Here is a 24,808-nt window from a genome sequence, read left to right as displayed (position 1 = left end):
TTTAGCCATACTATTCCTCCAGCAGTCCTTCAGTTACATTTTAGGTTTTCCTATCTCGCATTTATTCCTGTGGAATTCTTGCTTGTGGATTTCTGCAATTAAGTTGTGATTCTCCATATTTTTGTACCTGTCTCTTTAATTTGGGGGCCAGTGGTTTGCCAGGTGCCCTTGTTTCTCTTATAGGTATAAGAAGAGTTGTTAAATCTTATGGGCTTCACATTGGTTTTTTAACCTGTTGTTAGGATAAAGTAGGAATATCCAAGCTCCTTAAATGCCAGATTGGAAACCAGAAATCAACATATTTTTTTCAGTGTATAGATATGTCAGAACTACCCATTCTCCTGCTGATAAACATTTTTGTCATTTTCAATTACTAACAATTCTATTTCAATTTTTCTCCAAACATTTATATATATATATATTTGATGATACATACATGTGCATTTGTTTTTTATATGTATATATGTGTGTATATATGCACACAGACACATATATATGTGTGTGTGTATATAATATAAATAATATCTAAGACTGGAATTACTGAAATCTTTAAATATGCCTATGTTCAGTTTATTTAATTTTCGGTTGAAAAGATGGTTCTTTCTGTATTTATCTTGGTCACTTATCAGAAAAACATTGATTATATAAAGGTGGGCTTGTTTGTAGACTCTTTATTGTCTTCCATTGATATTTATATGTTTCCTTACATGTAGTTCCAGAATAAAATTTTAAATTAAGTAATACAAATCCTCCAACACTTTTTTCTGTTTTAAAATAATTTTTACAATTCTAAATCTTTTTGTTTATGCATATAGATTTTAGAATCAGAAGTTGTTAAAGAGAAAGAAATTGCTGGGTTATAAGTGAAATTGTATGAATTCTATAAAGCAATTTGGGGATATATGATGTCTTAAAAATACTGAGCTGTCCAATTTGTAAGCATGACATATCTCTCCATAATCTTAAGTTTTAAATTTTTACCAGCATGTACACCTCATGAAAATAAAAAGCAAGTAGTCCTGACAGTTTGGTTACATCTTTTTTGGCATGCTGGTCTCAGAGTGCAAAAATACCAAAGTGCCATGCCAGCTGCTACAACTTAATAGTTTACTGAGATTCTTGCTATGATTCTGGCAACAGTGTGCCCCTGTGGGTACCTGGACCTCTAAGCCAAACAAAAGACAGACTTTTAGAAATGGAAACACAGATTCTCCTGCTGGGCCACTGAGTGATGCTAAATAAGACCACTCATGCCACCTCCCCTTAGGTTCTCAGACAAAAGTATTCTTTCTGTGGGGCTATAATAACATCAAAAAGTCTTTGATTTTATGTATATTCTTCATTCTATAAAATGCTAGCCCATCTTCATAAACTATTGTCTCCAAGCTAGTGCTTTGATTGTGAAGAATAGGATTATCTTTTGGGTGCTATGGTATGTAATATTACTAGTAGATTCAATGATTATGGGCCCACTCCCACACATTTAAAATAAAAACCCATTCTTAAGTGGGGCTTCTCTCATAGATCAGTTGGTAAAGCCTGTAATGCAGGAGACCCCAGTTCAATTCCTGGGTCAGGAAGATCTGCTGGAGAAAGGATAGTCTACCCACTCCACTATGCTTGGGCTTCTCTTGTGGCTCAGCTGGTAAAGAATCTGCCTGCAATGTGGGAGACCTGGGTTTGATCCCTGGGTTGGGAAGATCCCCTGGAGAAGGGAAAGGCTACCCACTCCAGTATTCTGGCCTGGAGAATTCCATGGATACAGTCCATGGAGTCACAAAGTGTCAGACACGGCTGAGTGACTTTTACTTTCACTTTCAATTCTTAAGTGACTTTATGTGATACCACATACTGTTAGATCAGTACCCCATATCTCCTCAGATAGTGATGCTAACCGAGGCTCTACAGACAGGAAAGGCAATTCCTTGTCCACAATGTGTATTTTTGTTGCTTAGAAAAATTTTCTGGAATGGAAAGAACCCCATGTAATCAGCTTGTCATCAAGTGGCCCCAGTTGGTATCCTTAAGGAATGGTACTGTATTGGAGTTTAACTGTCAGTCTCTATTGCTGGCACTTTGTATATTATTCCATGATAGCAGTAGCTATACCAGTTTTGGCAACTAGGAACCTTTACTGTTTGGGCTCATTCATGGCCTTTATCTTTGCTTCTGATCATCTTTGCTTCTGGTGTTCAAGGTGGCTATCAGGACAGCATTGATAACACTGTTTACTGAGGTCAATTGAGACAAACTGGCTGAGTCATTCTGTCTACTTGGTTGATTAGTGCCTGTTCTATGAAAGATACTCTTTGGTTGGCATTTACAGAAGATACAAAGATCTGCAAATATTTTTCAATATATCCATACACATTGCCTCCACCACAGAACTTTTTCCACTGTCTTAATATTTCTGTCTTTAGGCCCCTGATATATCTACCGTGGCAGCTAAAACTGAACCCAGCAATTAAGTGAGTCTGTGATTTTGTCTTCTCCACTTGAATGCACACAGGTCACACTGATAAGTTAAATATGATGGACATCATCAGTACTACATCCTTCCAATCCTTGGATGAGTGAACTAAGCTTTTCTTTCCACCTCTGAGTATAACAATATTCTTACTATAATGACCTGGGTGATAGTTTCAGAGGCTTCCAATTCAATTTTGCTAGTAGCATAGCCCTTAACTCTAAGGATAAGAACCTGACAGAGGTTCTCTGAGGAACAAAGGACAAACAACCCAAATCTTGGAGTTGTTTCCATCATATATCCATATATATTTTTATATATAAGAAAAATTGAATATGAGGAAAGAAAGTGATTTACTCTTAAGAAAAGAAGTCTTGATGCTAGGAATAGCCTCAAGGGAAGACTTGCCTCAGTTGCCAGGAGACAGCCTCTAACTGTCTGAAACATCAGAGTTTATCTCAGCTACTGAGATCTGCTTCACCAAGGATATGTTCTTTTATAGCAGCCTGCATCCCATGGATGATTGAAATTGGAAGCAGGGGTGGGTTAGAAAGTTTCAGTTATATGGCAGGACAATTCAGATGGACCATGTACTCTCTGAAGGTCCAGAGAAGTTGGCTGAGGCACTGTAAGAATGACATCACAGTTTAATTTCTCCCTTTGCCCATTCCTTCTTCCTGCTTTCCTTCCACAGGTGTTTATCCTTAATAAATATTCTGTTTCTTCAGCGTTACTGGTCGGGGCATAGACTTGGATAACTGTGATATTGAATGGTTTGCCTTGGAGACAAACAGAGATCATTCTGTTGTTTTTGAGATTGCATCCAAGTACTGCATTTCAGACTCTTTTGTTGACCATGATGGCTACTCCATTTCTTCTGAGGGATTCCTGCCCACAGTAGTAGATATAATGGTCATCTGAGTTAAATTCACCCATTCCAGTCCATTTTAGTTCGCTGATTCCTAGAATGTCGACGTTCACCCTTGCCATCTCTTGTTTGACCACTTCCAATTTGCCCTGATTCATGGACCTGACATTCCAGGTTCCTATGCAATATTGCTCTTACAGCATTGGAGCTTGCTTCTATTCCCAGTCACATCCACAACTGGGTATTGTTTTTGCTTTGGCTCCATCCCTTCATTCTTTCTGGAGTTATTTCTCCACTGACCTCCAGTAGCATATTGGGCACCTAATGACCTGAGGAGTTCCTCTTTCGGTATCCTATCATTTTGCCTTTTCATACTGTTCATGGGGTTCTCAAGGCAAGAATACTGAAGTGGTTTGCCATTCCCTTCTCCAGTGGACGACATTCTGTCAGACCTCTCCACCATGACCCGCCCGTCTTGGGTTGCCCTGCAGGCATGGCTTGGTTTCATTGAGTTAGACAAGGCTGTAGTCCTAGTGTGATTAGACTGACTAGATTTCTGTGAGTATGGTTTCAGTGTGTCTGCCCTCTGATGCCCTCTTGCAAGGATTACCATCTTACTAGGGTTTCTCTTACCTTGGGCGTGGGGTATCTCTTCGTGGCTGCTCCAGCAAAGTACAGCCGCTGCTCCTTACCTCGGACGAGGGGTATCTCCTCCTGCCACCCTTCCTGACCTTCAATGTGGGATACCTCTTCTAGGCCCTCCCGTGCCTGTGCAGCCACCACTCCTAGGGTTGCTCCTCCCCACGACTGGCCTTGGCCTTGGGCATGGGTGGCTCTTCCCAGCTGCCGCCCCTGGCCTCCGGCTGGGGGTGGATCCTCAGGGTCACCGCCCCTGACTTCAGACGTGGGGTGTCTCCTCCCGGCCTCTATTTTATTTAGAAGATAGCAGGAGAATCCATCCTCGAAGCGTGAGGCATGCCAACCCAAAGATTTGAAGGGAAGAGAGTGGAAGAGCGCGTGGGAGAAGTGGAGAGAGAGAGAGGGAGAGAGAAAGAAAGAGTGCATGCATGCAGGAGAGGAAGAGAGAGAAAGCAAATTTGGAAAACTGAGCAGTGGCCACAGGACTGGAAAAGGTCACTTTTCATTCCAATCCCAAAGAAAGGCAATCCCAAAGAATGCTCAAACTACTGCACAATTGCACTCATCTCACATGCTAGTAAAGTAATGCTCAAAATTCTCCAAGCCAGGCTTCAGCAATATGTGAACCATGAACTTCCAAGCTGGTTTTAGAAAAGGCAGAGGAACCAGAGATCAAATTGCCAACATCCACTGGACAATTGAAAAAGCAAGAGAGTTCCAGAAAAACATCTATTTCTGCTTTCTTGACTATGCCAAAGCCTTTGATGTTTAGATCACAATAAACTGTGGAAAATTCTGAAGGAGATGGGAATAACAGACCACCTGACCTGCCTCTTGAGAAATCTGTATGCAGGTCAGGAAGCAACAGTTAGAACTGGACATGGAACAACAGACTGGTTCCAAATAGGAAAAGGAGTGCCTCAAGGCTGTATATTGTCACCCTGCTTATTTAACTTATATGCAGAGTACATCATGAGAAACACTGGACTGGAAGAAACACACGCTGGAATCAAGATTGCCGGGAGAAATATCAATAACCTGAGATATGAAGATGACACCACCCTTATGGGAGAAAGTGAAGAGGAACTAAAAAGCCTCTTGAAGAAAGTGAAAGAGGAGAGTGAAAAAGTTGGCTTAAAGCTTAACATTCAGAAAACGAAGATCATGGCATCTGGTCCCATCACTTCATGGCAAATAGATGGGGAAAGAGTGGAAACAGAGTAGACTTTATTTTTGTGAGCTCCAAAATCACTGCAGATGGTGATTGCAGCCATGAAATTAAAAGACGCTTACTCCTTGGAAGAAAAGTTATGGCCAACCTAGATAGCATATTCAAAAGCAGAGACATTACTTGGCCGACTAAGGTCTGTCTAGTCAAGGCTATGGTTTTTCCAGTGGTCATGTATGGATGTGAGAGTTGGACTGTGAAGAAGGCTGAGCGCTGAAGAATTGATGCTTTTGGACTGTGGTGTTGGAGAAGACTCTTGAGAGTCCCTTGGACTGCAAGGAGATCCAACCAGTCCATTCTGAAGGAGATCAGCCCTGGGATTTCTTTGGAAGGAATGATGCTAAAGCTGAAGTTCCAGTACTTTGGCCACCTCATGCGAAGAGTTGACTCATTGGAAAAGACTTTGATGCTGGGAGGGATTGGGGGCAGGAGAAGGGGACGACAGAGGAGGAGATGACTGGATGGCATCACAGACTCAATGGACGTGAGTCTGAGTGAACTCCAGGAGATGGTGATGGACAAGGAGGCCTGGCGTGCTGTGATTCATGGGGTCGCAAAGAGTCGGACACGACTGAGCGACTGAACTGAACTGAACTGAACTGAAATATTCTGTACACCAGAATCTCTCAGACTTGGATAATTGTCATCTGGCTTTCATTATTTCTGATGAGAATACTCATATCAGTATAATATATAATGTATATCAATATATCAATCTAATCTATATTTTGATATGAAAGTTTTTACATATCTGCATATATATATATATATATATATATATATATATAATGTTTTCTTCTGAATAACATCTCTTTTGTTTTAATTGCTTTTAAGTTTTCCTCTTAAAATTTTGTGAAGATTTTTGTGAAAACTTTTGTAAGGATACTTATTTAAAAGTGTGAATGTGTTTGATATTGTCCAGTTGTAATTTACTGGGATATGGTTTTCTTTGTATTCCCCCTCTTATATTTTGTAGAATCTTTAAATATGATTTTTGATTGCTTTGATCAGTTTTTAAACTCTTATGCATCCTCTTTACAAATATTGGTTCTTCTTCCATTTCTTTCTCTTCTCACTGAGATTCCAATCATATGCTATTTATTAGCTTATTTATTTATTTTCCCTGACCTTGTCTTCCGTAATTTTTACACCTATTTGCCTCTTCATCCTTCACTTTGAGTGTTTCCTTTTGACCGCTCACTCATTTTTAAATAGAGGTGTTTAAAGTTTTTTAAACTTATCATTTGTGTTCTTTCTTTTGATAAATATGTATATATATTCATATATATGTATACACAGATATATATTTCATTTGTATAACTTAACTTTATGGTTTCTTGATCTGTGTCAAAAGTCCCAACCCTTCAGAATTTTGACTATTGAATTTCTTTCTTCTCAGCTACTTTTGCCATTGCTACTATGTTTATCAAAAGATCTCCTAGGGTTAAAGTTGTAAGAAACTAGGGGGAAACGAGCAAATAAAAGTGAGGATTCCCATCCTCTCTAAGCTTTCAGAATTCTTTATTTTTGCTCCAAGAGTCAAACTAGTAGTTTTCTTTGGGATTGCTTGCTGTCTGCATATAGTGCTCATTTCCAGTTTTCAAGTTGTGTTGCTTTCAGACCAGGGTATATCAGAGGGGAAAGTGGTGAACATACCAGTGGTTCGATGGGACATAGAATTCTGATATCCTTTCTTAATCTACTTGTTCTTGTTGAATTTTCAGAATTCTCAAGTAACTGTTATGCATCCGTCCAGGTTTCCTTTGTGAATTCAGTGGAAGATAGAGAGGTCTGTATTTACTCCACTTCACTAGGAATCTAGAGCCCCCTCTTTCAACTTTATCTTTTATTACCTGGAAAAGAATGACCATAATTATTTTTACAGTAATATCCAATAGTCATATTATCAATATTTCATATGTTTATGTTTATATAGTGCATTGATTTTCTTGGTATGTTGTACTGTTTTCTCTTAAGGTATTTTTTATTGTGTCACTGACATTTTATAGAACAAAATTGCACAAATATGATGAAAACAAGATTCTCTAAACATGTAAGTTACAAGAGTGAACCTTCATAATCTCAATTCCAGTTCAGGTTAGTACAGTCACTCAGTCGTGTCCAACTCTTTGTGACTCCATGAATCACAGCACGCCAGGTCTCCCTGTCCATCACCAACACCCGGAGCTCACTCAGACTCGCATTCATTGAGTTAGTGATGCCATCCAGCCATCTCCTCCTCTGTCGTCCCCTTCTCCTCCTGCCCCCAATCCCTCCCAGCATCAGAGACTTTTCCAATGGGTCAACACTTTGCATGAGGTGGCCAAAGCTTTAGCATCATTCCTTCCAAAGAAATCCCAGGGCTGATCTCCTTCAGAATGGACTGGTTGGATCTCCTTGCAGTCCAAGGGACTCTCAAGAGTCTTCTCCAACACCACAGTCCAAAACATCAATTCTTCGGCACTCAGCTTTCTTCACAGTCCAACTCTCACATCCATGCATGACCACTGGAAAAACCATATCCTGACTAGACGGACCTTAGTCGGCCAAGTAATGTCTCTGCTTTTGAATATGCTATCTAGGTTGCTCATAACTTTTCTTACCCAAGGAGTAAGCGTTTTTTAATTTCACAGCTACAGTCACCATCTGTAGTGATTTTGGAGCTCACAAAAATAAAATCTGACACTGTTTCCACTCTTTCCCCATCTATTTCCCTGAAGTGATGGGACCAGATGCCATGATCTTCATTTTTTGAATGTTGAGCTTTAAGCCAACTTTTTCGCTCTCCCCTTTCACTTTCTTCAAGAGGTGTTTTAGTTCCTCTTCACTTTCTGCCATAAGGGTGGTGTCATCTGCATATCGGAGGTTATTGATATTTCTCCCGGCAATCTTGATTCCAGCGTGTGTATCTTCCAGTCCAGCGTTTCTCATGATGTACTCTGCATATAAGTTAAATAAGCAGGGTGATAATATACAGCCTTGAGGCACTCCTTTTCCTATTTGGAACCAGTCTGTTGTTCCATGTCCAGTTCTAACTGTTGCTTCCTGACCTGCATACAGATTTCTCAAGAGGCAGGTCAGGTGGTCTGTTATTCCCATCTCCTTCAGAATTTTCCACAGTTTATTGTGATCTACACATCAAAGGCTTTGGCATAGTCAAGAAAGCAGAAATAGATGTTTTTCTGGAACTCTCTTGCTTTTTCAATTGTCCAGTGGATGTTGGCAATTTGATCTCTGGTTCCTCTGCCTTTTCTAAAACCAGCTTGGAAGTTCATGGTTCACATATTGCTGAAGCCTGGCTTGGAGAATTTTGAGCATTACTTTACTAGCATGTGAGATGAGTGCAATTGTGCAGTAGTTTGAGCATTCTTTGGCATTGCCTTTCTTTGGGATTGGAATAAAAACTGACCTTTTCTAGTCCTGTGGCCACTGCTGAGTTTTCCAAATTTGCTGGCATATTGAGTGCAGCACTTTCACAGCATCATCTTTCAGGATTTGAAACAGCTCCACTCAAATTCGATCACTTCCACTAGCTTTGTTCATAGTGATGCTTTCTAAGGCCCACTTGACTTCATATTTCAGGATGAGTGATCACACCATCGTGTTTATCCTGGTTGTGAAGATTTTTTTTGTTCTCACCACTTCTTAATATCTTCTGCTTCTGTTCTGTCCATACCATTCTGTCCTTTATTGAGCCCATATTTGCATGAAATGTTCCCTTGGTATCTCTAATTCTCTTGAAGAGATCTCTAGTCTTTCCCATTCTGTTGTTTTCCTCTATTTCTTTGCACTGATCACTTAAGAAGGCTTTCTTATCTCCTCTTGCTATTCTTTGGAACTCTGCATTCAGATGCTTATATCTTTCCTTTTCTCCTTTGCTTTTCAGTTTTCTTCTTTTCACAGCTATTTGTAAGGCCTCCCCAGACAGCCATTTTGCTTTTTTTGCATTTCTTTTCCGTGGGAATGGTCTTGATCCCTGTCTCCTGTACAATGTCACAAACCTCATTCCGTAGTTCATCAGGCACTCTATCTATCAGATCTAGGCCCTTAAATCTATTTCTCACTTCCACTGTATAATCATAAGGGGTTTGATTTAGGTCATACCTGAATGGTCTAGTGGTTTTCCCTACTTTCTTCAATTTCAGTCTGAATTTGGCAATAAGGAGTTCACGATCTGAGCCACAGTCAGCTCCTGGTCTTGTTTTTGTTGACTGTATAGAGCTTCTCCGTCTTTGGCTGCAAAGAATATAATCAATCTGATTTCGAATTGACCATCTGGTGATGTCCATGTGTAGAGTCGTCTCCTGTGTTGTTGGTAGAGGGTGTTTGCTATGACCAGTGCATTTTCTTGGCAAAACTCTATTAGTCTTTGCCCTGCTTCATTCCTCATTCCAAGGCCAAATTTGCCTGTTAGTCCGGGTGTTTCTTGACTTCCTACTTTTGCATTCCAGTCCCCTATAATGAAAAGGACATCTTTTTTGGGTGTTATTTCTAACAGGTCTTGTAGGTCTTCATAGAACCATTCAACTTCAGCTTCTTCAGCATTACTTTTTGGGGCATAGACTTGGAATACCATGATATTTAATAGTTTGCCTTGGAGACAAACAGAGATCTTTCTGTCGTTTTTGAGATTGCATCTGAGTACTGCATTTTGGACTCTTTTGTTGACCATGATGGCTACTCCATTTCTTCTGAGGGATTCCTGCCCGCAGTAGTAGATATAATGGTCATCTGAGTTAAATTCACCCATTCCAGTCCATTTTCGTTCACTGATTCCTAGAATGTCGACATTCACTCTTGCCATCTCTTGTTTGACCACTTCCAATTTCCCTTGATTCATGGACCTGACATTCCAGGTTCCTATGCAATATTGCTCTTTACAGAATTGGACCTTGCTTCTATTTCCAGTCACATCCACAGCTGGGTATTGTTTTTGCTTTGGTTACATCTCTTCATTCTTTCTGGAGTTATTTCTCCACTGATCTCCAGTAGCATATTGGGCACCTACTGACCTAGGTAGTTCCTCTTTAAATATCCTATCATTTTGCCTTTTCATACTGTTCATGGGGTTCTCAAGGCAAGAATACTGAAGTGGTTTGCCATTCCGTTCTCCAGTGGACCACATTCTGTCACAATTCCAGTTCAGGAGCTAGGTAATTTGAAGACCTGAGATGCAACATGTATTCATTTTGTCATAACTACTGACAGATTGTTGCTGAACCATGAAAAGATGCCAGAATTCTTGGCCTCCAGAGGAGAATTGAAGCTGGGGCCAGAGATGAGGCTTGATTGCTCAGCGCTTTTTTGTAATGAAGTTTTATTAAAGTATAAAGGAGATAGAGAAAGTTTCTGACATAGGCATCAGAAGGGGGCAGAAATAGCACCCCCTTGCTAGTGTTAGCAATGGAATTATATACTCTCCAATTGTTTTTCTGGAACTCTCTTGCTTTTTTGATGATCCAGTGGATGTTGGCAATTTGATCTCTGGTTCCTCTGCCTTTTCTAAAACCAGCTTGAACATCTGGAAGTTCACGGTTCACATATTGTTGAAGCCTGGCTTGGAGAATTTTGAGCATTACTTTACTAGTGTGTGAGATGAGTGCAACTGTGCGGTAGTTTGAACATTCTTTGGCATTGCCTTTCTTTGGGATTGGAATAAAAACTGACCTTTTCCAGTCCTGTGGCCACTGCTGTGTTTTGCAAATTTGCTGGCATAATGAGTGCAGCACTTCCGCAGCATCATCTTTCAGGATTTGAAATAGCTCCACTGCATGGGATGGGAGGTGGGAGGGGGGTTCTGGATTGGGAACTCATGTACACCCATGGCTGATTCATGTCAATGTATGGCAAAACCAATACAGTATTGTAAAGTAAAATAAAGTAAAACTTAAAACTCAAAAAAGAAAAAAAAAAAAGAAAGAAATAGCTCCACTGGAATTCCATCACCTCCAATAGCTTTGTTCATAGTGATGCTTTCTAAGGCCCACTTAACTTCACATTCCAGGATGTCTGGCTCTAGGTGAGTGATCATACCATTGGAATTTCTTATTGTGTGCTGTTAAGAGATGGCCCTATGACTGATTTATTTTGATGTTGATGTTCAGTGGAAACCAACACAATACTGTAAAGCCATTATCCTTTAATTAAAAAAAAAATTTTTAAAAGGTGATGGTCCCCAGTAAGTGCCTACTGTTATTGTTTCTTCTTTTTCAAGCAGTTGTTAGACTAATTTGGCTCTGGCAGCTATTTTTTTAGTTAAGAATCATGCAGTTGTGTACATTATTATGTGTTCCAGTTACCAACTCCTAGAAATTCACATAAAAAATCCAAGAAAATATGGGAGGAAGGATTTAATGTGAATTCATGTAATGCTTTAAAAGGAGTTGTTTCTGAATATCAACTTAGGAAATGTGACTCTGGATAAAAAGAGACTAAAATAATAAGTGACTAAAATATAAAATAATACTATAAAATAATAGCAATATGATATAATATAAAATAATAGTAATAATAAGAAAATACTTGAGACTAAAGTAATATAAAGGAATTGATTTTATATTAAGTACCAGATCATGCACTAAAGAATCTTCCTAAAATAATTGTTAGTCATGGTAGATCTGGTTTATTCATGTTGGTGACAAACATTGAAACTTAATCTAGTTCTCTAGGTCTCTTGTAGAATTATATGGGCTACTTTAAAAGGGACTATTCATTTCTGGGTTTATTCATTCAAAACACATTCCTTTAATACATAATATATTATAGGCACATTGAAAGATATTAAGTATAAAAAATTTATATAATGAATGTAGAGCCTTCACAGAGTATGGTTTAACAAAATGAACATTATTATGATTTCAATGAAAAATCTATTGTGGCATATTACAAGAGTGCGTGAGCCATCACATAGACAGCCGTGAAAAGTAAAGCAGGTAATATTTCAATCTTAGGTAATAAAAAGTTATTAAATATTTTTACTATCTGTACACAGTAGATACTCAATATGTGTTTTATCAACACACTACAATTTTCTATTTCTATGATATATAACACTGCTTCTTGGTGAATCAGTGATAAACAATCTGCCTGCTAAGCCAAGAGACATTCAATCCCTTGGTTGGGAACATTGCCTGGAGCAAGAAACGGTAACCCACTCAGTATTCTTGCCTGGGAAATCCCAGGGACAGAGGAACCTGGCAGGTGACAGTCTGCAGTTCTATGGTGTCTCAAGAGTTGGACACAGCTTAGTGGTTTACACCGCTACTATCACCATGATGTGCAATTCTTTCTAAATCCTTAGTTCTTAAAAAATTGAAGTGGAGTATAACTTATATGCATAATCTCATTTATTTTTGCTTTTTTCCAACACTTAGATAATATATTGACATCATCATGGCTCCTCATAAATTGATAAAACACTGGCTTTCCTGTAATTTTAGATCATAAAAGAAACATTTGAATAGATTCTAGTTATATTACAATTATATGTGCACACACACATATTGCCTTATTTCTCTTGGCCTGTAGTATTTAAAAATAGGTAGGCCAACAACAAGCCTTCACTCCAGGGATAGTTCAGAAAGATTGCCTGGACATTGGAACTGTCAGGAAAGTCACTGCCTACTCTAAGCAAAAGTTTAAATTCTACCCATTTGACACATGTACCACTCCAGCTAGGTGCAGATCAATCCAGTTGCCTCTGAGCCACTGGAGAGCTAGTTGAATGGTAGCAATTCCTAACTTCCCCTCTCCCATGTTGTAAATTGGTCCCTCCTAAACCAGAAAGGAATTTCAGAGACATTTCTGAGGTCTTTTCTGTCTGAAAGATGGGTTCATAGTAGCAGGGGCAGCTGCTCTTTCACTATGTGTGTTATACAGAGCAAGCAGCTATTATTTTTTCTCCATTTTGTAATTAAATACTAAGAAAAAGATATCTAGAAATACTGATGTCCTTTTCCAGCCATGCTCTGTAATATGGAGAAGGAAATGGCAACCCACTCCAGTGTTCTTGCCTGAAGAATCTCGGGGACGGGGGAGCCTGGTGGGCTGCCGTCTTTGGGGTCACACAGAGTCAGACACGACTGAAGTGACTGAGCAGCAGCAGCAGCAGCAGTGCTGTTTTATTCAAAAAGCAGAAAAGAAAAGAAGCAGCAGCCACCAGCTACTGTCCCTAAACTAATAACAGGCTACTTTACCTCAAGGTTGATTTTAGGCTCCAACAACTCTCATGGGTCAGGCACTAGCCAGGACCCCAAAAACCAGAAGCTGAATAAGACATAGCTCTATTTTGAGAGGCAGACTATCTACCAATGGCCTTCTTCAAAGATTCTATTCCTGGCATGGTGTGGCTTTGAAACTTTAGTATGCTTCAGATGTTCAAAGATAAGTATGCTGTTTTTGATAGAACAAGATGGAATATTCTTGCATGTGTCTAATGTCAAATAGTTTGAGGCCTCTCTACCTGAAAATGTGTTTGGGCTTTTTTAAAAAAGAGAAACAGGAATGACTCCTCAGCATATTTTCTGGAAAACATATAAAATACAGTGTAAAAACTGATAGCCTCTGAACCTAAATCCCTCCTATATAGCAAGATTTGTCCCTATCAATCGTGAAGATGCCATAATAAATCTATCTGCACTTCATAAATGACCACAGAGTCAGGTAAGATGGAAAGAGAATTTTCATGCCAAGAATTTTCTTTGTCTTTTATGTAGGAAGGAACCCAGGGCCTTGGTTTTTGTTGCTGTTGTTTGTTTGTTTAAATTATTTCATTGTCACAAAATAGTCGTATATTTATTGTAAAATTTCAACAACTCAACTACACAAAATAGTGGAAAGATTCTATTTTTCCTCAATTCAATGCTTGATATAGTAAAATCTATCTCATTAAGAAGAGTAATCCATTTGTAAGTCAGCCGACAGGATTCCTAAATATAATTATTCCTGGGTAAGTCTCAGAATGTCCAAAAAGATTAAGAAGGTTGAGGAGACAGGAAAGCATAGGGACCCACCAAAGGAACTGTTGATTTACCTGAAGTAAAGAGAGACTGCCTTGGAGAATGGTTTCCTCTCTTCAGCTTGTTGTAAGTCAGCAAGCAGAAATCAAGGTAGACTTGCCGGAGGCAGCATAGGGCCAGATTACAGAGGATAACACTTCCACCGTTTCAGTTTCCTGACAGTTGGTGCTGCCCAGTTAAGAGACAGGCTGCCCTCTGAGATAAATAGAACTGTCCACACAGGATGCACCTAAGAACTAGGTGGCTTTAACCAGGAGCACTGCAGCAGGGCTTCCCACAGTAGTGGGAGATTGGTTCAGGGGACTTTTATTTGGGAGTGCATTTCTGATTCCTCTCCTTGGCTCTGCTCTCTATCTTTCACTCTCATTTCAAACATCTAAGTTCAGGCAGATAGATTCCCAATAAAGCCGAGAGAAATAAGTAGTTGTTTTCTGATAGATGGCCAAGAGAATGGTAAGAATTATTGTCAACACTTTATAAAGGAAGCCTTAACCCTCTTGATGTGAGAGCCCCAGGCACTCTATCCTCCCAGAACAGATAAATACTAGAGACACAGATGTGAGACTTCTTTTTGCTTTGGTTAAGAGAATTCACATCTTTTAGTATGCAGGGCCTAGCACCACTGTGCTCAGCTTAGAGCAGACACATTTTATTGCATCTGTACTGCAGGGCAGTATCTAATTTCTCCCAGAAAAATTCATTGGACCTTGAATGTATAATAGCAAATGTATACGAAGTGCTATTAATACCTCATATTACCTGAGTATTAAAAAATAGTCAAAGCATATGAAATGCTGTTATATTCACTGATTACCTTTCCTTCCTCCTCCATTTCTACTTTCAGTTAAAGAGTTTCAAAAAGAAAAAGAAAAATAGGAGAACAGTATGAGGAGACAGATGGCTCAGCTGATGACAAAATTCATTTGACTTTTACCATACTGAGAGATGGAGAGCTTGATTAATAGTTGGTCAGCCAGTGAGACAATATGAAAAGAAAAGCTACTTGGCAAAATATTTCTTAAATGAATATACCTTATAATTGCTTCCTTTAAATGTTCCTTGTGGAATCACCATTTTATATCAGTTCTCTTCAATATGTCTGCTTGAACCACTTCAAACCAATACCAATACAAAGATGTGCTTAGCACTAAGTCTGGAACATGAGCCATTTTAAATATCTACTGATTAGGTAAAAAAAAAAAATGCAATTGCAAATTTAATGCAATGATGGCATTATAACCTATTACAATTACCAACGAGAAAAAGGATCAAAGAAAGTCTGCCTGTACAGATTATTCTCAGAATATGAGAACCTCAGAGTTGGAAAGAGCCAGAAACTTCTTTTGGCCAATTACCATGTTTTTCTTACAAGTGAAATTAATGAGGCTCAGAGGAATGAAGTGATTTTCCCGAGGCCACACAGCTTTCACATAAAACTTAAAAGCTAAAACCTTAGTATTACAGTTGTCTAGTTTAATATGCACTATCCTTTACTAAGTATATAGTCAGTATCTCACAAATGGTAAGATGATTGCTTCTTTTATTTTTAACGTTGGAGGAGACATTCAAGGTTAAACTACATGTGTCTGTGTTGTACATTTATGTGGAATTGGAAATAGTACATCTCCCAGTAAATTTATGTGAATGACATTATTTAAATATCTTAAGGAGAATATAATATCCTTATAAAAGCCTGGGTATATATTATGACATATGTTAATTTTAACAATTTATTCTAAATACTGGTCTATCAGGGGAGAGAACTTTTAAGTCAATGATTCACTTGTGACCATTGGCCAGATTGTTGGTGACCCTGAGTTTTGTGAACCCAATTGTAATATGATGGGAAAGAGTGGTCAATAGGGACAAGGACTGTAGAGCAGATGCTCCTTTGAGTTAGACTTTTCCAGGGAAACAAATTACAAGGAAAAAAAATTACAGCAATTTTAGCTTCAACATGAGAATTAATGCTCAAAGTGTTATGGCTGTGGTGGTTATTAAACAATGATATATTATGTGGATGATTTTCTAGGATGTCTTCTATTATTATTTGAACACACTGGAGTATTTATAAAACTTTATACGTGCTCTAACTCTCATTTCCTTGAGACTATGACTGTGCACACGCATGCACACACACACACACACACACACTCTCACAGTGTCTCAGATGATAGCTGCATAATGTCAAGTAATAGCATTTGACACATGTATACTGCAAATCAATATATGTGGCATCTTGTTTCCTTTGTGCATTTTGTATAATGTAGAGCTTCATGTATATGAAGTGTCAAATCATGCTTCCTGTTATATCAGCTGAATAAGGAAAAGGCTGAAGTAATATAATTAGATTGTTTGTAAAGATTACTTTTGTCGCCACTTAAAAATATGTGTCTTATATTTTGAATTGAAAGTTTTTTGTAAAATTGGATAAACAAATAATTACATTCCCAGAGGTCCATTTTAAAGACATTTTTACATTGTTATAGTTTTTTCTATAATAGAAAGTGCTGTTCATGTTTATAGTCCCGATTGTCTGAAAAAATACCTTCAATATATATTTTCCTTAATGTGTGTTAAATATTTGTGTGAATCAAAAATAGACATACCCCCAATAACTCATGGAATGGTATACTTTAGATTTGTGTATTTCATGGTATGTAAAGTTCGGTTCAATTCAGTTCAGTCACTCAGTTCAGTTCAGTCGCTCAGTCGTGTCCGACTCTTTGCAAACCCATGAATTGCATCATGTCCAACTCTTTGTGACCTTATGAATCGCAGCATGCCAGGCCTCCATGTCCATCACCAACTCCCAGAGTTTACCCAAACTCATGTCCATCGAGTCAGTGATGCCATCCAGCCATCTCATCCTCTGTCCTTTTCCTCCTGCCCCCAATCCCTCCCAGCATCAGGGTCTTTCCAATGAATCAACTCTTCACATGAGGTGGCCAAAGTATTAGAATTTCAGCTTCAGCATAAGTCCTTCCAATGAACACCCAGGACTGATCTCCTTTAGAATGGACTGGTTGGATCTCCTTGTTACCTCCCCACCAAAAAATTCACACACAGTTATTGAACTCTGGTTGATGTTATGCATACTAAAGCATTTAGAAGCAAAGTATACATGTGTACAACTTGATTTCTGCAAGTTATTTTGAAACGCATCAAAATAAAGATAGGTGTAGGTTTCCCTGGTGGCTCAGTGGTAAAGAATCCACCTGCCAATGCAGGAGACTGTGGTTCAATCCCTGGGTCAGGAAGATCCCCTGGAGAAGGAAATGACAACCCACTCCACTGTTCTTGCCTGGAGAATCCCCTGGACAGAGGAGTCTGATGGGCTATAGTCCAAGGGGTCTCAAAAGACTTGGACATGACTCACTGACTAAACTACACAAAGATAGATATAAATATAGATAATTGCAAAGATAGATATGTGATAAAGCAAATATAGTGAATTATTAATTATAGAATCTATGAGGTCAATATATATGTGTTCACTGCACCATTCTTTCAATATTTCTGTGTATTTGAAATCTTTGTTGAAAAATGACTGGAAAAACTTAAATATGCCCAAATTGTGGCTACTAATTGAGATATTCCTTCAGATAGCTCCAACCTCACCAATAATTTTACAGTTTCAACAAAAGCAATCAACTCAAATTTTATTAGAAGTAACTTGTGACACAAATTTTTTTTATTTTAATCATTCAGTTCAGTTGAGTCACTCAGTCGTGTCCAACTCTTTGTGCCCCTATGGACTTAAACTTACAGCAAAATATTATTTTGGGCTAAATAGTAATAATAATAATCTCTGAAAATGTACTTATTTAGTCATAAACATAAAGCAGTCCCACCCTCAAGTAAGTTTTGTATAGCTTATAGAATTTTTTCTTTATGATATTAAAATGTCCTCATTTCCCCCAAACACCTTTTGGTTAAATATTTCATCACTGAAACAGTCGTTAAGAGTCTTGTATCTCAGAGAATGAAAGCCAATATAATGCCCCATTAAGTCTATATAAATAATAGATCTGTATTATCATTCAATTATAAATGACAATTTCATCTATGCTTATTACTCTGGAAAATGTAGAGGCAGAGTTCACTTGTTTTATTTCATATTTAATAAATTTCAGAAATGTAATAATTTAAAATTACCAGCTCTGTATACACAAGCATCGTATTATTTGTATCAATACAACATTGGTAAATAATCTTTGGCTCTAATACAGTAACAAATTTATACTTAGCCACAGTTGAAACCATCCAGTCCATCTCTGTTCACCAATTATTTCCTATAATGGATAACTTGTAATATTTGAAGGACCATCTCCATTTCAAATTGTTCTATTTAGTGTATTCAGCAAAGCACAGTATCAGGTGGTAATTACTGCCAAGTATAGTCCTCATGAATATTTAAAATATTTTATGATAGTTTTGTTAGAGAATGTGATATTTTCTTCAAGTTAAATAGTGAGATACACAGGAAGGGAGAATATATCTTGGCGATAGTAAAGCCCACTAAAATCTTTCAGCGTCTATACTTAATAGAAAACTGTTCTTTAAAAAGTTATATTTTTTTTATCTTGGAAAATCAATGATTTGGTTACAACAGACAGCAGCAAATATATCTAATGCAGGAACTACATGCTAGGAACTATCTGTGTTTCATGTATTAACTCATTCTATTCCCACAATCTATTAGGTACTTGTTATTTCCATTCTACATATAAAGAAACTGAGGCACAGAATGATTAAGTAACTTGGCCAATGTATTGACTAGTAAGAGGTCTAGCTAAAAATCATAACCTTTGACATCCATGCTTGTAATGTCTTCCTAAAGGTCTTATCAGAAAAACAAGAATAACTTAAACAGCAATCAGATCTCACAAAGGCAATTTCATAGTTTCATTAATATCTTAGTGGTAGTATATTTTGACATATGTGTATACACACACACACATATAATATATATTATTTTCAGATTCTTTCTCATTAAAGGCTTTTACAAGATATTGAATATAGTTCTCTGTGCTACACAGTAGGTCTTTATTTGTTTATTTTGTATAAACTAGTGTGTATCTTTTAATCCCAAGTTTCCAATATATCCCTCCCCACCTTTCCCCTTTGGTAACTGTAAGTTTTTTTCCACATCTGTGACTCTATTTCTGTTTTGTAGGTAAGTCCATTTGTATCATTTTTAGCTTCTACACATAAGTGATATCATGTGGCATTTGTCTTTCTCTGTTTGACCTACTTCGCTTAGTGTGATAATCCTTAGGTCCACCCAGGCTGCCAACATGGCATTATTTAATTACTTTTAATGGTTAAGTAATATGCCACTGTGTGTGTGTCTGTGCGTGCACATAGCATCTTCTTTATCCATTCATCTGTCAGTGGACATTTAGGTCCACTTCCATGTCCTGGCCATTGTAAATAGTATAGCTTTGAACACTGGGGTGCATATATCTTCTCAAATTAGAGTTTTCATCTTTTCCAAATATATGTACCACAGCGAGATTGCTGGATCATATGGGAACTCTATTTTTAGTCTTTTAAGAAACCTTCAACTCTTTAGTTTTTTAAGAAACCTCCATAGTTGCGGCACCAATCTACATTCCCACCAGCAGTGTAGGAAGGTTCCCTCTTCTCCACAACCCTCTCTAGCATTTATTATTGGTAGACTTTTTGATGATGGCCCTTTTGACCAGTGTGAGGTAGTATCTCACTGTAGTTTTGATTTGCATTTCTTTGATATTCAGCCCTATTGAGCATCTTTTCATGTGCCTGCATGTGATGTGAAGAAATGTTTTTATTTTATTCTTTTGCTTACTGTTCTTCAGTTTTCCCAGGACCACTTATTGGTGAAACGTTGTTTTCCTACTTTATATTCTTACCTCCTTTGTCATAGCATATTTGGCCATAAGTTCATGGGGTTATTTTGTGGCTCTCTATTCTATTCCATTGATATGAATGTTTGTTTTTATGGTGGCAACATGCTATTTTGATTACTGTAGATTTGTGTTACACTCTGAAATCAGGAAGTTTGATTCCTTCAGCAATTTTTCTTTCCTCAAGGTTTTTTTTGGCTATTTAGGATGTTTTGTGTTTCTATACAATTTTTAAAATTATTTGGTTTTGTTCTGTGAAAAATTCCCATGGCATTTTGGTAGTGATTGCATTGAATTTGTAATTTACCTTGGATAGTATGATCGTTTCAACAAATTGATTCTTCCAATCCAAGAACATGGTATATCTTTCCATCTCTTTAGTCCATTTACATATATGGTAATTATTAATAGGTATGTGTTTATTGCCACTTGTTTAAAATAAGTTCCTAGGTTTTCTTATTACTAAATTAGATAGCTGCATGATTTTCATAAGTTTATACAAAATATTTTTAAAAACTCATATTTTAATAAATTCAACTAAATTTGTACTCTATATAAGACAACATTATCAGTAATTTTACTGACTCAAGAACAAAAATCATAGTCTCTACTTTTGAAGAGATTTGTAATCTAGAGAGGGAGAAGATACATGAAGCAATAACTCTAGGAGTTAAATATATATTGTGAGCTCAGAACATGGAGGCAATTGCTTACAATAATGGGTAAAAATGAGTGAATGAGCAAGGAAAAGGATACAATTTCATCACATAAATTGTAAATTATAAATAATAAAGGAAAACAGACATTTCAATGTTTCACAGTGTGATTCTCAATACACTGCTACAGTCAGAAAGAGTGAGTGAAATTCACTCAGTCATGTGCAACTCTTTGGAACCCCATGGACTATACAGTCCATGGAATGCTCCAGGCCAGAATACTGATGTGGGTAGCCTTTCCCTTCTCCATGGGATTTTCCCAACTCAGGGACTGAACCCAGGTCTCCTGCATTGCAGGCGGATTCTTTACCAGCTGAGCCACAAGGGAAGCCCAAGAATACTGGAGTGGGTAGCCTATCCCTGCTCCAGTGGGTCTTCCTGACCCACAAAAGGCATGGAGAAAGAGTTAAGTGAAACACTGAGAATATTCAGTAATATCTACCAATTACATAGAGAATTACATAGATACTTGGTAAAAAGGGAGCTCTTGGATATCCACTTACCACAGGAGGATTTCAGAAGAGCAAGCTAATTCACAGTATCTTGGATTATGTTGGACGAAGAGTTCAGTTCAGTTCAGTTCAGTTCAGTTCAGTCACTCAGTCACTTCTGACTCTCTGAGATCCCATGAACTGCAGCTCGACAGGCTTTCCTGTCCATCACCAACTCCCAGAGCTTGCTCAAACTCATGTATCAAGCCAGTGATGCCATCCAACCATTCATCCTCTATCTTCCCCTTCTCATCCTGCCTTCAATTTTCCCAGCATCAGGGTCTTTTCAAATAAGTCAACTCTTCACATCCAGTGGCCAAAGTATTGGAGTTTCAGCTTCAGCATCAGTCCTTCCAATGAATATCCAGGACTGATTTCCTTTAGGATGGACTGGTTGTATCTCCTTGCAGTCCAAGGGACTCTCAAGAATCTTCTCCAACACAACAGTTCAAAAGCATCAATCTTCGGTGCCCAGCTTTCTTTATAGTCCAAGTCTCACATCCATACATGACTACAGGAATGACCATAGCTTTGACTAGACAGACCTTTGTTGGCAAAGTAATGTCTCTGCTTTTTAATATGATGTCTTGGTTGGTCATAGTTTTTATTCCAAAGAACAAGCATCTTTTAATTTCATGGCTGCAGTGACCATCTGCAGTGATTTTACAGCCCACACTAGCTCCAAAGATACTCACTGTTTCCATTGTTTCCCCATCTATTTGCCATGAAGTGATAGGACCAGATGCCATGACTTTAGCTTTCTGAATGCTGAGATTTAAGCTAAATTTTTCACTCTCCTCTTTCACTTTCATCAAGAGGTTCTTTAGCTCTTCTACGCTTTCTTCCATAAGGGTGGTATCATCTGTGTATCTGAGGTTATTGGTATTTCTCCCGGCAAACAGGCTTCCCTGGTGGCTCAGATGGTAAAGCGTCTGCCTGCAATGCATGAGACCTGGGTCTGATCCCTGGCTCAGAAAGATCCTTTGGAGAAGGAAACGGCAACCCACTCCAGTATTCTTGCCTGGAAAATTCCATGGACAGAGAAGCCTGGTGCAGGCTACAGTCCATTGGTTGCAAATAGTTGGAAATGACTGAGAGACTTTGATCTTGATTCCAGCTTGTGCTTCATGCAGCCTGGCATTTTCCGTGATGTACTCTGCATATAAGTTAAATAAGCAGGGTGGCAATATAAAGTCTTGACATACTCCTTTCCCTATTTGGAACCAGTCTGTTGTTCCATGTCTAGTTCTAACTGTTGCTTCTTGACCTGTATACAGATTTCTCAGCAGGCAGGTCTGGTGATCTGTTGTTCCCATCACTTGAAGAATTTTCCACAATTTCTTGTGATTCACACAGTCAAAGGCTTTGGCATAGTCAATAAAGCAGAAGTAGATGTTTTTCTGGAACTCTCTTGCTTTTTTCTCTGATCCAACAGATGTTGGCATTTGATCTCTGTTTCCTCTGCCTTTTCTAAATCCAGCTTGAACATCTGGAAGTTCATGGTTCATGCAGTGTTGAAGCTTGTCTTAGAGAATTGTGAGCATTACTTTGCTAGCATATTGAAAAGCAGAGACATTACTTTGCCAACAAAGGTCTGTCTAGTCAAGGCTATGGTTTTTCCAGTGGTCATGTATGGATGTGAGAGTTGGACTGTGAAGAAAGCTGAGCACTGAAGCATTGATGCTTTTGAACCTCATGTTGGAGAAGACTCTTGAGAGTCCCTTGGACTGCAAGGAGATCCAACCAGTCCATTCTAAAGGAGATCAGTCCTGGGTGTTCTTTGGAAGGAATGATGCTAAAGTTGAAACTCAAGTACTTTGGCCACCTCCTGTGAAGAGTTGACTCATTGGAAAAGACTCTGATGCTGGGAGGGATTAGGGGCAGGAGGAAAAGGGGACGACAGAGGATGAGATCACTGAATGGCATCACCGACTTGATGGATGTGAGTCTGAGTGAACTCCGGGAGTTGGTGACGGACTGGGAAGTCTGGCGTGCTGTGATTCATGGGGTCACAAAGAGTCGGACAGGACTGAGCGAGTGAACTGAACTTGCTAGCATATGAGATGAGTGCTATTGTGCAGTAGTTTGAACATGCTTTGGCATTGCCTTTCTTTGGGATAAGAATGAAAACTGACATTTTCCAGTCCTGTGGCCACTGCTGAGTTTTCAAATTTGCTGCTATATTAAATGCAGCACTTTAATAGCATCATCTTTGAGGATTTGAAATAGCTCAGCTGGAGTTCCATCGCCTCTACTAGCTTTGTTCATAGTGACGCTTCCAAAGGCCCATTTGGCCTCTCATTCCAGGATGTCTAGCTCTAGGTGAGTGGTCACACCATTGTGGTTATCTGGGTCATGAAGATCTTTTTTGTATAGTTCTCCTCTGTATTCTTGCCACCTCTTAATATCTTCTGACTCTATTAGGTCGATACCATTTCTGTCCTTTATTGCCATGAAATGTTCCCTTGGTATCTCTAATTTTCTTGAAGTGATCTCTAGTGTTTCCTATTCTATTGTTTTCTTCTATTTCTTTGCATTGTTTACTGAGGAAGGCTTTCTTATATCTCCTTGCTATTCTTTGGAACTCTCCATTCAAATGGGTATGGGTATATCTTTCCTCTTCTCCTTTGCCTTTAGCTTCTCTTATTTCTCAGCTATTTGTAAGGCCTCCTCAGACAACCATGTTGCCTTTTTGCATTTCTTTTCCTTAGGGATGGTTTTGATCACTTCCCTCTGTACAAAGTCACAAATCTCTGTCCATAGTTCTTCAGGGATGCTGTCTATCAGATCTAATGCCTTGAATCTGTTTGTTATTTCCACTGTATAATTGTAAAGTATTTGACTTAGGTCTTTCCTGAATAATCTAGTGATTTTCCCTACTTTTTTCAATTTAAGTCTGAATTTTTCAATAAGGAGTTCGAAATTCCTTATTGGGGAAGGGAATGGCAAATCACTTCAGTATTCTTGCCTTGAGAATCCCTTGAACAGTATGAAAAGGCAAAAAAGATAGGACAATGAAACATGAACTCCCCAAGTCAGTAGGTGCCCAATATGCTGCTGGAGAAAAATGGAGAAATAACCCCAGAAAGAATGAAGATACAGAGCCAAAACAAATACAATGCCCAGTTGTGGATGTGACTGGCGATGGAAGTAAAGTCTGATGTTGTAAAGAGCAATATTGCATACGAACCTGGAATGTTAGGTCCATGAATCAAGGCAAATTGGAAGTGGTCAAACAGGACATGGCAAGAGGAAATGTCGACATTTTAGGAATCAGTGAACTTAAATGGACTAGAATGTGTGAATTTAACTCAGATGACCGTTATATCTACTACTCTCAGCAAGAATCCCTTAGAAGAAATGAAATAGCCTTCATAGTAAACAAAAGCATCTGAAATGCAGTTCTTGGGTGCAGTCTCAAAAAGACAGAATGAGCTTTGTTTCTTTCCTAGGAAAACCATTCAGTATCATAGTAATCCAAGTCTATGTCC

Source organism: Capricornis sumatraensis, chromosome 9 (assembly GCF_032405125.1).
Source record: "Capricornis sumatraensis isolate serow.1 chromosome 9, serow.2, whole genome shotgun sequence".
Lineage (NCBI taxonomy): Eukaryota > Metazoa > Chordata > Mammalia > Artiodactyla > Bovidae > Capricornis > Capricornis sumatraensis.
Note: the sequence above shows the minus strand (reverse complement) of the source record.